The sequence below is a fragment of the Falco rusticolus genome, chromosome 1, assembly GCF_015220075.1.
Source record: "Falco rusticolus isolate bFalRus1 chromosome 1, bFalRus1.pri, whole genome shotgun sequence".
NCBI lineage: Eukaryota > Metazoa > Chordata > Aves > Falconiformes > Falconidae > Falco > Falco rusticolus.
In genome coordinates, this window is record NC_051187.1 from 48,339,804 (window position 1) to 48,352,064 (window position 12,261).

A 12,261-nucleotide genomic window follows, 5' to 3' on the forward strand; every position below is an offset into this window, starting at 1 on the left:
ATGAGATTAACAAAATAAAACAGAAAAACCCTCTATAATTTGTTTGAATACTAAATCGTGTAAATAAAAAACTGCAAAAGGAAACAGGTCTCTGCACATGTTCATTTAGAGTACATTGCCGAACATCAATCTGCAGCTCTAATGTAACAGGATTTTCATAATTTAAGGTTCCTGAAACAGCAAGGGCCTAAAAGGAGACTATTCAGGACAGTCTCTTAAATATCATAGTATTTATTTTAGCAAAGATATCACATCCTCTTTATTCTCCTCTTATAGTGTCCTATGCATAGTTTTCTCTCAGAATGTCATTTCATTTACTCCTTTGAGGGCCACAGAACTTAGCATTTAAATGCTAGATCAAGCAGTATAAGTCCTTCCCACTGCCAGGAAGGACTGCACCCTACAATATACATATGCCCTCAAACATATACTTCCAAAGGCAGCACTTCTTAGCTGAGGGACAAAAAATTTGGAAGATCAAGACAAATGTCCCTTCAGGAGAATCGAAGAAGCCGAAACTGTACATGATTTCATACACTGTCACACCGTTATGCGTTCTTCAAAAAATATTTTACCTACCAGAAAAAGACTTTAAATCTCTGAATTTTTATTTCCCAGATTATCCAAAGACACAACAGAAAACAGGAGGCATAATGAATATGAAACTTTTTTCTGACATTTCCCGATTTCTACCTGCAAAGAACGGGGCCTCAGGTTTCTTCAGACAATATGACACAGTGCCTAAAAACAGATGCTGAAATACTATTATCATTATCGGTACTGTTATTTACTTCCCTGGTGAAAGGCCAAGTTTGCTGCTGTTACTGGCATTGGCAGAATATATGGATTTCAAACACAGAAACCAATTTGAAATTATGCTTGCAGCACATAAATTTTGAATGATGCTGCTGTTTAAAATGGTTCTCATAGCCAGGTTGTAGCATCTCACTTGCCACAGAGAGTGCTGAAGTATTTCATCTTCTGGACTGAAAATTCCAACCACTCAAACAAAGCTTTTTTTATTTTAAAAATGCACTCTGCATATATATATAGATAGATATGTATTCAACGATAATACTTGCATTTCCCCTCCATGAACAGAAACTGTAGGCATGTTTCAATTTTCTATTTAAAAACAGTAAATGAAAATCAAATGTTCTAAATTTTGAATTTCTGAGTTCTGAATTTCCAATTTCTTAAATTTTCTAAATAAAATTAGAGCTAGGTTCCTTTCTGAATGACATTTTTGTGATTTTTGAGCTGCAGTCAACATGGGCTACTCTGGTTGTCTTTTTATGATAAAAAATGTTCACAAATGCTCATTTGTTCCCAGAAATGTCAAGAATGTGCTCTAACTGTAAACGCAGTTACTCTGGGATCTGTACACCACAAAAAGATAACGCTACTGATAGACTTCTATAATTTCTGGGCTATACTTGAGTTCTTTGTACGTGCTGGCTAGAGAACAACTGTTTCACAGTAATTTCAGTCACTGTCAGGTAACAATGTTTATCTGTACCAATATTTGAGGATTTTTTTCCTATATCCCTGGAAAACTTTGGATGGATAATAATTTGGATGGATATGCACATGAAGAAATGAGTGCTTTATTTTTTTCAAAATTATTCAGATGAAGCTGATAGAATCAAAATCTCCCTACCCTTTTAAAAGATAAAAGCTATGAAATGCCATTTACTGTTTGGGAGATATTTCATGTTCATACATAAACATCTAAGGGACATGACGTCTGGTCATCTGACAATAAATGCATTCAAATATTTCATGATGACAGAGGATAAGTTAGAAAGTATTTTATAGGAAAATGAGTATGATAACTACTGTCACTGAGAGTTCAATAGAACAAACAGAACTAAAACAGAATTAAGACTTAATTGCTAAAGCAAACGATGCCATTTTTTATTATGCAGTATACTCCTATTTGCTTTTTAAGGGATATCATGCCACTGTTTCACTCATAGTTCTACTGCCAAGTTTTAATTAGCCACTGTTCTGAGAAAAGCTGGCAAAGAGAATTCTAAACTTCATTTACCACTTTAAACAAGTGAGTGAATTCAACATATTGGCCAACTCATTAGCAAAACTTCTGTCCTATAACAGACATACACTGTGTGTGCAATTAAATTTAGCATTAAATAAATGAAGTATCATGGTGTGCCAGATTTAAAGTTTTAAATTCCCTTCATTCATACTAGATATTAACAAAATGCAAGTAAACGCTCAACAACAAAATCACAGTTTTAATGAACTGCATCAAGACCTTTCTAAAAGAAAAGGTCCATTAGCAATTAGTTTGTAATTGCATATCTCCATGTCATCTTAATTAGTAGCAGATAATCATTTTTGTTTCAGCCTATTAGTTTCTCAGCATGAATGACTCTGGTTTATACTGCTTCAAGATAACTCAGTATTACCTCCTTCAGATTAGTTATAATTTAGTTATTTAATCACAGTGCATTGCTCCAGCCAGTAGCAATCTCAAGAGAACTAACCATCATACTATAGTTGTGTTACATTAAAGTACACATTGAAGGTGTGCTGTAATTTTTTCTGATATTTTGTTGAATATCTGAATCACATTATGCATTGTGAGTCTAACTGAACAGTTCCCATTAAATGAATAACAGAAGAGTAATAACTATTAAGTGCTACTAAAGATGAATGGCATAATAATCACTAAAATTCCACTTGCCTTTTGGCTTGTTAACATACTATATACAGTGGAATGGTCAGGTTGCCTTTAAAAATTGTAGCTATAGGAAGCCATGGATAAGTAAGGAATTCTCTAAAGAATCAAAAATTTCTGAAGATAATTTAATTAAGTGAATGTGGTTTCAAACTTGACTTAAATTTTAGATGCTAGAAGCAGTAAAGGTGATACTGGATAAATACAGATAAGGATTTGGGTGACCAAATTTTTTTGCTTTAATAAAATTAACCTGACAGATTATTACTACTCTCTTCCAAGAGACCACCCCTCCTACATATTTGTGTACTTTAATCAGTGTTCCACCAAATTGCTTACTAGAAAATTTTATATTTTACCTTGGTTCAGCAATGAGTGTCACTGCTGTATTGAATTACACAACATGAGCATCCAAGCTCATGACAGCACCAAAGTACTTCAAAAAGGAAAAAAACTCCAACCAACCACCAAACTGTAAACGTTCATCCAGGGAACACCAGTACAGCAGCAAGGGATGCTGGGGATATGGGATATAGTATACAGTAAGCGTAACAGTTCTGCACAGCCTCAGAAGAGTGAATAGTGCACGTGCATGCATCCTTCTGTGCCAGTACAGGAAAGGAAAAGTGCAGTTTTGGAAGGGATAAAATTTACCTCCTCTGCCTCAACCCATTTGCAGAAGTCATTCACTGCAACTTGTAGAACAGTTCTCACTTACATAAAATACTGAGTTGTACCAAAAGTAGGTGATGTGAGTAGAGGAACCAGTTTGGCTACTTTAGTCTCCCCTTGACAGTATCATTGGAACAGCAAAAGATAATGCAGATGGGAACAAGTTACAGGGCTTTTTGCACCAAATGCTACAGCAGGAGTGTTGAAAGAGGCACTCACAAGGGAAGTGTAAAGAACCACAGTTCCCACAGGCTTGAGGAAGAGCTAGTGGACTCAGCAGAAGCAAATCTGTATTTTGATGATGCTGACATAGATGAGTACTTTGCTATTTCCACCCTCCTTTGTCTTCCTTCTAAAACCCAGGTCAAAGAAGGAATAGGAAATTCCTGGAATTCAATCTAAACTCTGTCAAAACAAGACAATAGATTTTTCATGCAATGGAGCTAGTATTTAACCTTAGGGATTGAAAACACGTAGTGTTTACTTTCCTCTACATTCCTTCTCTCTGCAGGAGCAAAATAATGTCCAAGGAGAACACCCCTGATTTCTGTAACAACTGTTTACCATAATGCTAGTAGTTAGGTGTGATTTAGCCCACTGTAAACAACACTGTAAGACTAGAGATTAAATCTCATTTATTAAAAACAGTATTTAAACTCTCTATACACTTTACTGATAAGACCTCTACTAGAAAACTGCATGTATTGCATCTAAGCAGATACATTAGAAAGGTTTTAAAACAAAGCACTGCAGAACTACCTGTGGAAAACAAACATGGAGCAGGGTCAGCATTCTGATGTACAGGAAGAAAAGCAACCATATGCATGCCAATGATGACATAAATATATAAGTGAAAGAGAATTCAATTAGAACAAAATGTTCTTATACACAGACTTACTGGTAACACTGTGAAGTTTAGTAAAACAGTAGCAAACCACTGCAGTGTTACCCAAAGAATTACTGTAAGCAACCGAAACCTGAGGAAATTATCTTCATAAATGGCACTGAAGAGAAATCTTGGCATTCATCAAAAAAAGGGAATGGATATGAAATTTGTCCTGCGGGTAGAGAGGAAGAAAATTATCTTCTAGACTTTCTTTACGATTCCCAGCTACCTGCTACTCCAAGCTCCACAGCTATGTAATAAATAGAGTCCACATTTGAACCTCCCACCTATTACAACCAGCAATAACAATGATTTAGGTCTCAGTGTGCTTTTCATTGCAGCCTTTTATAAAAAGACTTCTGAGTAGCATGATCCTGGTGTTATAAATACAAAACTAACACACAAGTGACTTGCAGCACTTTGATGACAGAAGACAGGGCTACAGCTAGCACTCGTTTCCTCACTTCCCATCACCTAACAAGAATATGAGACTGTGTTTCGGATTAGGTTTAGTTATGACAAACACATATTGACAGGCCACGAATCAAAAGTTTTATTGCTCAGTGCATATATCTGTGTATTTGGATCCAGGAAGCCTAAATCTTTAATGACAGTTAATGTTGTTTTCACACAGCTGATGGCACCTTATCCAGGAATGCCAATTTTTTCCGTAGCACACAGACACAGCATATTTTCCTGAAAGCATAGGACAACCAAAACATACTTTTCCTTCTCAAGTAAAACCTTTGACATTAATTACTATGATTCTGTTATGAGATAGCCTGCTGTAGCATTTGACAAAGAGCAAGCTTTTCTCTAGAACAACTAATAGTGATTGGGCTTTCATATTAACCAAGTCACCAGCAATTCCATTCAGTAATTCAGTATATAATGAATTTATGTTCTAGAAGATAAAATACTCTGAGCAAATGCACAAGGCTCAGAAAACTATCTTAAAAGCAATTTCCATTGTGGCCAGTGGAAAGGGTAGATACAAGACAATGCTGACTTTCTTTTTTAGCTAAGAGACTGGGATGAGCAGGTTTCACTGACAGCTGAGGAAAGTGTTCAACACTGCTTGTTTCAAACTGTTGGAAAGCATGGCTGTGTCCCTTAGGTTCACTCCTTGTTTTGCTGAGCTTCAGGGACAAATGCAAGAATTACTATGTGATTACCAGTTGATGTGTGGGACAGGTAACTGATTGAGATCCTTTGTACTTGGAAACAAGACACCGAGGTCCCTCCTCCCCAAGCAGTGCTCAATCTATGCACAATATGAGACAAAATATAGACTGCAAACTGTAAGAAGTGTTTCCAGCATGCTAAGTAAAATAAGAGTCCTCAAATTATATACCCCCTATTAAAATCAAGACTACATTTTCTGCATTTCCCTGACTATGGCTGGGAACTCATGATCTCCAGCAATGTTCCTCTCTTATGCTGTCCTATGAAGCTTGAGATGTCCAGCAAGACAAAGTATGACATCCACGGCACCCCAAAGCTCCCTGATGGTTCTGTCTTTTGTAACAAGACTTAGCCTGGAATGCAGTTGCCACAGCAAAAGTCCTTTTTCCCCACAGGGCACTCACTGATCCTTACAGCACTGGCTTCCATGGGTGCCTGTGATGTGCTGAATGTAGCCCATTCCCCAATTTTGCCCCACTTCTGAGGTCTGGGCTGACCCAGCTGCAACTACCTCGGCTGTAGTGTACAGAAAGAACAAAGTGCCATGCCTTGCTATGCTTACCCAGGTAAAACATCTAGTTAAGGTGAATAATAACCACCGAGAACCTTCTCTGTAAGTTACAAATTGTGTTTCTCCCACACACGGACAGTTAAACTTCTAAAGTGTTTGGGGATTTCTGGAGCTGAAAAGCACTGAAAGTGTCAAATCTTATAGTCCTCAGCCAGCCACAACTGCCATTAGTGACAGCTTTGAGAAGAACTTTTCCTAAACAAAAATAACATATCTTTTTCATAACAAATGCATGTCATTTTTGCTTATTTTCAGTTCAGTAAGAACTTGCAAAAAATCCCTAATAACTGAAGGGGGTGGGGGGGGTGGGCGGGGGGGGTGTGGGGGTGGAGGGGTGGGAAGATAATGAGAAATCTGTTCTGAATCTAAGAGAAATCAGTGGTAATGCAAGGTAGAACAAATATCTGCCTTTATTACCCGAATACAGTTATAAACTTGGAAGACTTGCTCAAATTAATTAAATTCAAGTGCCACAAAATTTGTGATATGCAAAGTGTGGAGACTTGCCCAGTTGTCTAGAGGACTCTCAACATAAGCATTCAGGTTGGAATGTAATGCTACCATAGATTTAAAAACAAACAATAAAGACAACAACTTATTTCACCATCAGCTGAATCTTTGTAGATTTCAGTAGAAGAACAAGTGGGCCATGTAGATAATGATTCTATAATTGAATATATTCTTAGAATATTTGTTTCTACATAGAATGTGATCTTATTTTTTAACTGATGAAATTACCTGTAGCTATTGCCTTACTTAGAAATTCTATGCAAGATCTCACATTGTTTGGATCACAAAACAGTGATTAAATCAAAGCCCTTCATTATATTACCTTCCCCACAAAAGGAAACATGCCCACTCTCCATAAAAATAATTCTTCATCCAGGACTAATAAACATAAGATTTGTAACAGCAGAAACAAGATTTTTGTTATGAAAAAACTGGACCCAAAATAAATAGGAATTTATAACTGTCACACTAAAACTTTAAACCATCAGTGAGTGTGGCATGACCCAGCTATCGGTTGAACCAAAGCCACAGCAGAATACCCAGTGCCCTTCTTTTTGCTATGAAATCATGAACAAAGATTAATACTGAAGCAAACAGACTGATGGGGAAAGGGAGAATGAGCTCCTGATCCACAGTAACTGAACAGGAGACAATCCGCCAGCAGACTTCCTTCAAAGGGCTTCAGCTCAACAGCTTCCTCCAGTTTCTACTGAAAAAGTTATTGTATATTGAAGGCCACAAACAGAAGAATAAATGTATTTTTGATGTATCAGAAATGTTTTGACATGGGTTCTAAATAAACCATGTAAAACAAATACAAAGCCGTACAAAAAAACTTGCCTGGTTTAATGTTTCATTACAAACTGGGAACTCAGCCCACGTTCACTGAAAGGTTCACAAACTTTTTGTATGAACTCGGGCCAAGCTACTTTATAGTTTCACATCAAAACCAGTCTGAATTTGCAGGTTTTGCACGGTTTCAGTGTGAAATTGGGTGAAAACAGTATTTTGCTTGGAGTTCTGTGATCCAGCTTAATCCAAACTACCAAGTTTTGCACAGATATGAATGGCACCTCTTTTTCAGCTCATAAGCAATATCACACTAAGCAAATATCAAGGAAAGGGTTCAGAAGTCTTGTGGTCTTTAAAAAATCTGTATTCATTAAGTTCTGAAACAGTTCAGTTGAAACCGGTGCAAGTATATTTTGTGAACAACGCTACTTAAGCTGTAGTGTTACTTTCATAGACTTTGCTTAAATGGCTTGGAAAAGAACTTAAGCTGAATTATATAAGGATTTTTTTACACCTAACTCAGTATAATTTTTACACACACACACCCTGATCAAAATAAAAGTTTCAAAAGTTAGCTAAATTAATATAACTTCTTACGGACAAGACACGAATACAAGGGAACGGTAAGACTAGAATGAAGAAGGTGTGACACATCAATTCTCTAGTGCTTAGTACGTTGCGTGGATACACCTATTAAGAAAGGATTGTAAAAATGGCAGTCCAATTTTAATAAATCAAAAGGGCAGGACTTTCTGGCTGGCCTTTTATAATTTTGCCTGAAGAGAACATAAATGCAAGATTCAGGATAGGAAAGACTGGGCTTCATGCTCACAAGATTACATGTTTCAAATTCTGGTATACTACAAAGCAGTATTCTAAAACCATTTCATGGATACAGGAAGAGCAATACCAGTTTAAAAAATGAAAAAGCTAACAGATTTGATCCAACTGATTCAAAAAAATCCAAAACAGCGTTACTACTGAGACTGCAGGAAAACAATGCTTCTCAGACTGAGTTCACATGCAAAATCTGAATATGTGATAGGCGGTATAAGGGGAACAGAGGTCATAAGATTTAGGTTATTTACTAACTTCAGATTTTAGCTGACAAGACAGACCATTGCCCCTTAAGAAGTATGTAAAGGGCTACGCTGTATTGGGACAGGGGGATGAGTTAGGTAAGAACTTCAGTCTGTCATCTGGAGTTAAGAATGCAACTTTTTCTTCATTGCAGTGAGGATTATACAACCTCCTCCTCTCTCTTCACTTTAAACATACCAGGAAGACTGTTAGTCTAGCCAATACTTGGCCAGCCCTAAGTGAAGAAAATGACATTAAAATAATGCTTTTCAATGGAAACTACTGGAATTAAATATAATGATAACTGCCTTAGAACTAGAATTGCATAGATTTGTTTTCTTGTCTTTGATGCAGATACATAGCAAAATATTACTAATTCCTCAAGACTTGTAAGGTTATATATTTAGCACTACCAGCCAGTAATTAATTACAATCATCAGTGCACATGATGACAATAAGATTACCCAAATTTACAAGTTAATTAATCAAAATATTGTTGTCTCTTCATTTAAGGTTTTTTGTAGAAAAGTTACCAAGAGAGGAAAAACTATTGCTCCATTTGCCTGGAAAGGAGAGGGAGAGAGAAAAATGGGATAACACAAAAGGGAATTAAAATTATCCTTAGTATTAACAGAAACCATATTGCTTACACCTGACAGAGAAAACAGAAATCAGCACCAGATTGCTGGCATGCCAAGAAATTAATTTACATGGAGGTTAAATTAATGCTCCTTCTTGACCAATTGAACCTGCCAGGCACGTTTGAAGAGTCAATACAGCATCAACCAAAGAAACACTTAAGAGAACCATAGGAGTGCAGCCCCTGTTCACTAGTGGTGTCTGTGACTTGGCATGATGCCTGCTAGCGCCGCTGTGCACAAGGAATTTGCAAGTTGAAGAGTTTACTAGTAAGCTTTGCAAGATATAACAACCGTTAATGAAAACAGTAACTTTAAAAAGAGACAGTTTAATCTCCTATAGAAAATAGTAGATTTAATGGTGAATGGTGCATAACTTACAAGAGTAAGATATTGGTGCTTAAGGAGCAACCCTCGTACTATAAGGCTGGACGCTATTAAAATTGATGGATGGATGTGTGATTGTGCCAGCTTAAAAAAAGGCTGTTATATCAGAAAAGACTTATGTAGAAAATACGTTGTATCAAAGACTGTACTTCAGCCAGTCAAAAATCTCCAACTTGTCTACTGTGTCTCCTAACAACAGTCACTCATTTCAGCTGCAACACCTTTCACTGCTTTTAGGGGCAGACATTACCAGCTGGAGAATAAAATAAAATAAGACAAAAAGAACAAAAAGAGAACTGGCTTATGAATCCTCCCAAGATAATTATTTTCAATAACATTTTATTCTTTCATTCAGACAGAACCACTTCTTAGTTCTTAGCTTTTTTAGTCTGGTACAACAATACAGCTTTCTTTACCAGCTGTGGTTAAAATGAGAGAGACATACTCATCAGTATAGCATTCATTGGAAATTAAAGGATCAGTTAGAAAGTGGGCTCAATAAACGTAATTTTCTACTGTATATGAAAACTGCTTTCATCAACTTAGTGTACATGCAACTCCTATGTTTGCAATTACTTAGAAACACTGGAATTCTTCATTATTATTATATGTGCTCAAAACCACAATTAACCCTTTTTCTACTAAACTACAGACCATCAAACAGTAGTAACACTCCTGACTGGGCAGAGTACAAAGCCTTCTTTCATGTTGAGACCCATCTTGAAAACAAAAAAAATCACCAACCCTGAAACATGCAAAATATGTAAATGTGTGTGTTCAGATAAACTTTTCTAAATTGCTTATTTCTGAAATGTAGCTGGTTTTCCCTTAAAACGTCTACATTTTTCCCTTTAGAAATTGTATAAAACATTTCATTATTTCTGTACTTTTTAGCCAATTATAAAATGCAGTGGAACAAAATAACACAGCATGATTATGTCCCAGGCTTTTTACTGCCTGCTTAAACATGAGAATAATACAGATATTAGACAAAACAGAAAAACGCATTTTACTTCTCTTTGGTAGGCTTACGTAGAACATAACTATTCCCAGAACTTTTTAAAATAAGAGCAAAGAACAGATTCTGTCCACCCTCTCACCTCACGGTAAAGAGTTTGCTAAGGTCCCAAAGCATATACACAAGTATCTACAACATGATATACGTGTCTGGCCTTAGGGCTCATCTCCTGGTAATACATGTGGAAAGATTTTAGGTTTTGGAAAGTATTTGTGGTTCTGACGTAGAGTCACTACAAAGAAGTGAACTACAATGTATTTCTACAGTGTTCTGTGCTTCTGTCCTCCAGTGCTGCCTAGAGAGATACTCAGGATACTTTGTTAGGTTTCCACCAAGAGATGACATGTAAAATTAAATGTCTCATTTTTCTGATAAGGAACCTTAGTCTTCTACTTCAGAATTTCATTTTCAGCTCTCCACACCCTTGATCTTAACAGATATTATTCCTAATAATGTGTGTGCATTGTTTCATGCTGAGATTTATCAGTGTTAACATTAGTCAAAAAGGATACTGAAAGTCAAAATCATTGATTTGTTTAGATTGGAAAAGACCTTTAGATAGAGTCTAACCATTAACCCAGGACTGCCAAATCTGCCCTAATCCATGTCCCTAAGTGCCACATCTACATGTCTTTTAAAATACCTCCAGGGATGGTGACTCAATCATGTTCCCAGGCTGCCTGTTCCAATGCTTGACCGCCCTTTAGATGAAGAATTTTTTCCTAAAATCCAATCTAAACCTCCCCTGGCACAACTTGAGGCCATTTCCTCTTGTCCTATCACTTGCAACTCGGGGGAAGAGACTAATACCCATCTCGCTATCACCCTCTTTCAGGTAGTATGAAGTAAATGATGTAAAATCTATCCCAAATAATACAATAAAAATATATGATCGTTGATTCTAATACGTATTAACTAATACATTTGCCATTTTGCCTCCATAGTGCTTCCAATACTCGTGCAGCTGAAATTTGTGACTTTTTGTCAGATATATTGGTATTATGGCAAAAAAAGGGAAATCATAAAAGCTATCTAAGTTTCTTCCACCACAAGCCTCTAAGAGTACAAAAAAAAAAAAAAGTACATTTACTCTTTTAATCAGGATGTCATAAAGAATGTATTCTCTGTACCTGTTTGTACAACCAAATTATGGTTTCTGAAGCCAAGCTGCTCTCAGATCTATTGGTGGAACAAAGCACTTCCTATAAACCATCAGTGACAGGACTGAGCCCAAAGGTTAATCAATTAACTAAAGTGATTAAGGCTTGCAAATCTATAGATATAAACATTTTGTAAAGATAAAGCTAATCTCATCCTGACACCTCCAATTAGAAACAACAAGAACTCAACAAATGGAGAAACCATCACCTCTTGCTCCCTGCTTTCCACCCACACAGTCAGCTAGCATTCCCACAGAGTTACTGCCTTTTTCAGGATTTACAGATGAGACTCACAGAATCAGCATCAAGATCTAGTTTATATTCACATACCACACAGTCTTATAACATAACAATATTCAAACCCTGAAAATAGGATGGATGTATTTGAAGTTGCTCACAGAACTCCCACATGATCTAATTCACCTTCCCAAATGCCTTTGCACAAGTAGCCTTAAAGTTCTCTGAAAGAAAGAACAAGCACATTGCCAAGACAGATCCGACACAGTCATCTGGGTCATCTAAATGGCTTTTGACAAGTTCCTGTAAAACTAGATGTTAAGGAATCTAAGTATCCATGAAATAATGAGGAGGTCCATGCACGGACAATTACTTGCCTAAAACTCAGGGAACAGAGGCTGGGAATAAAAAGTTAAAAGTG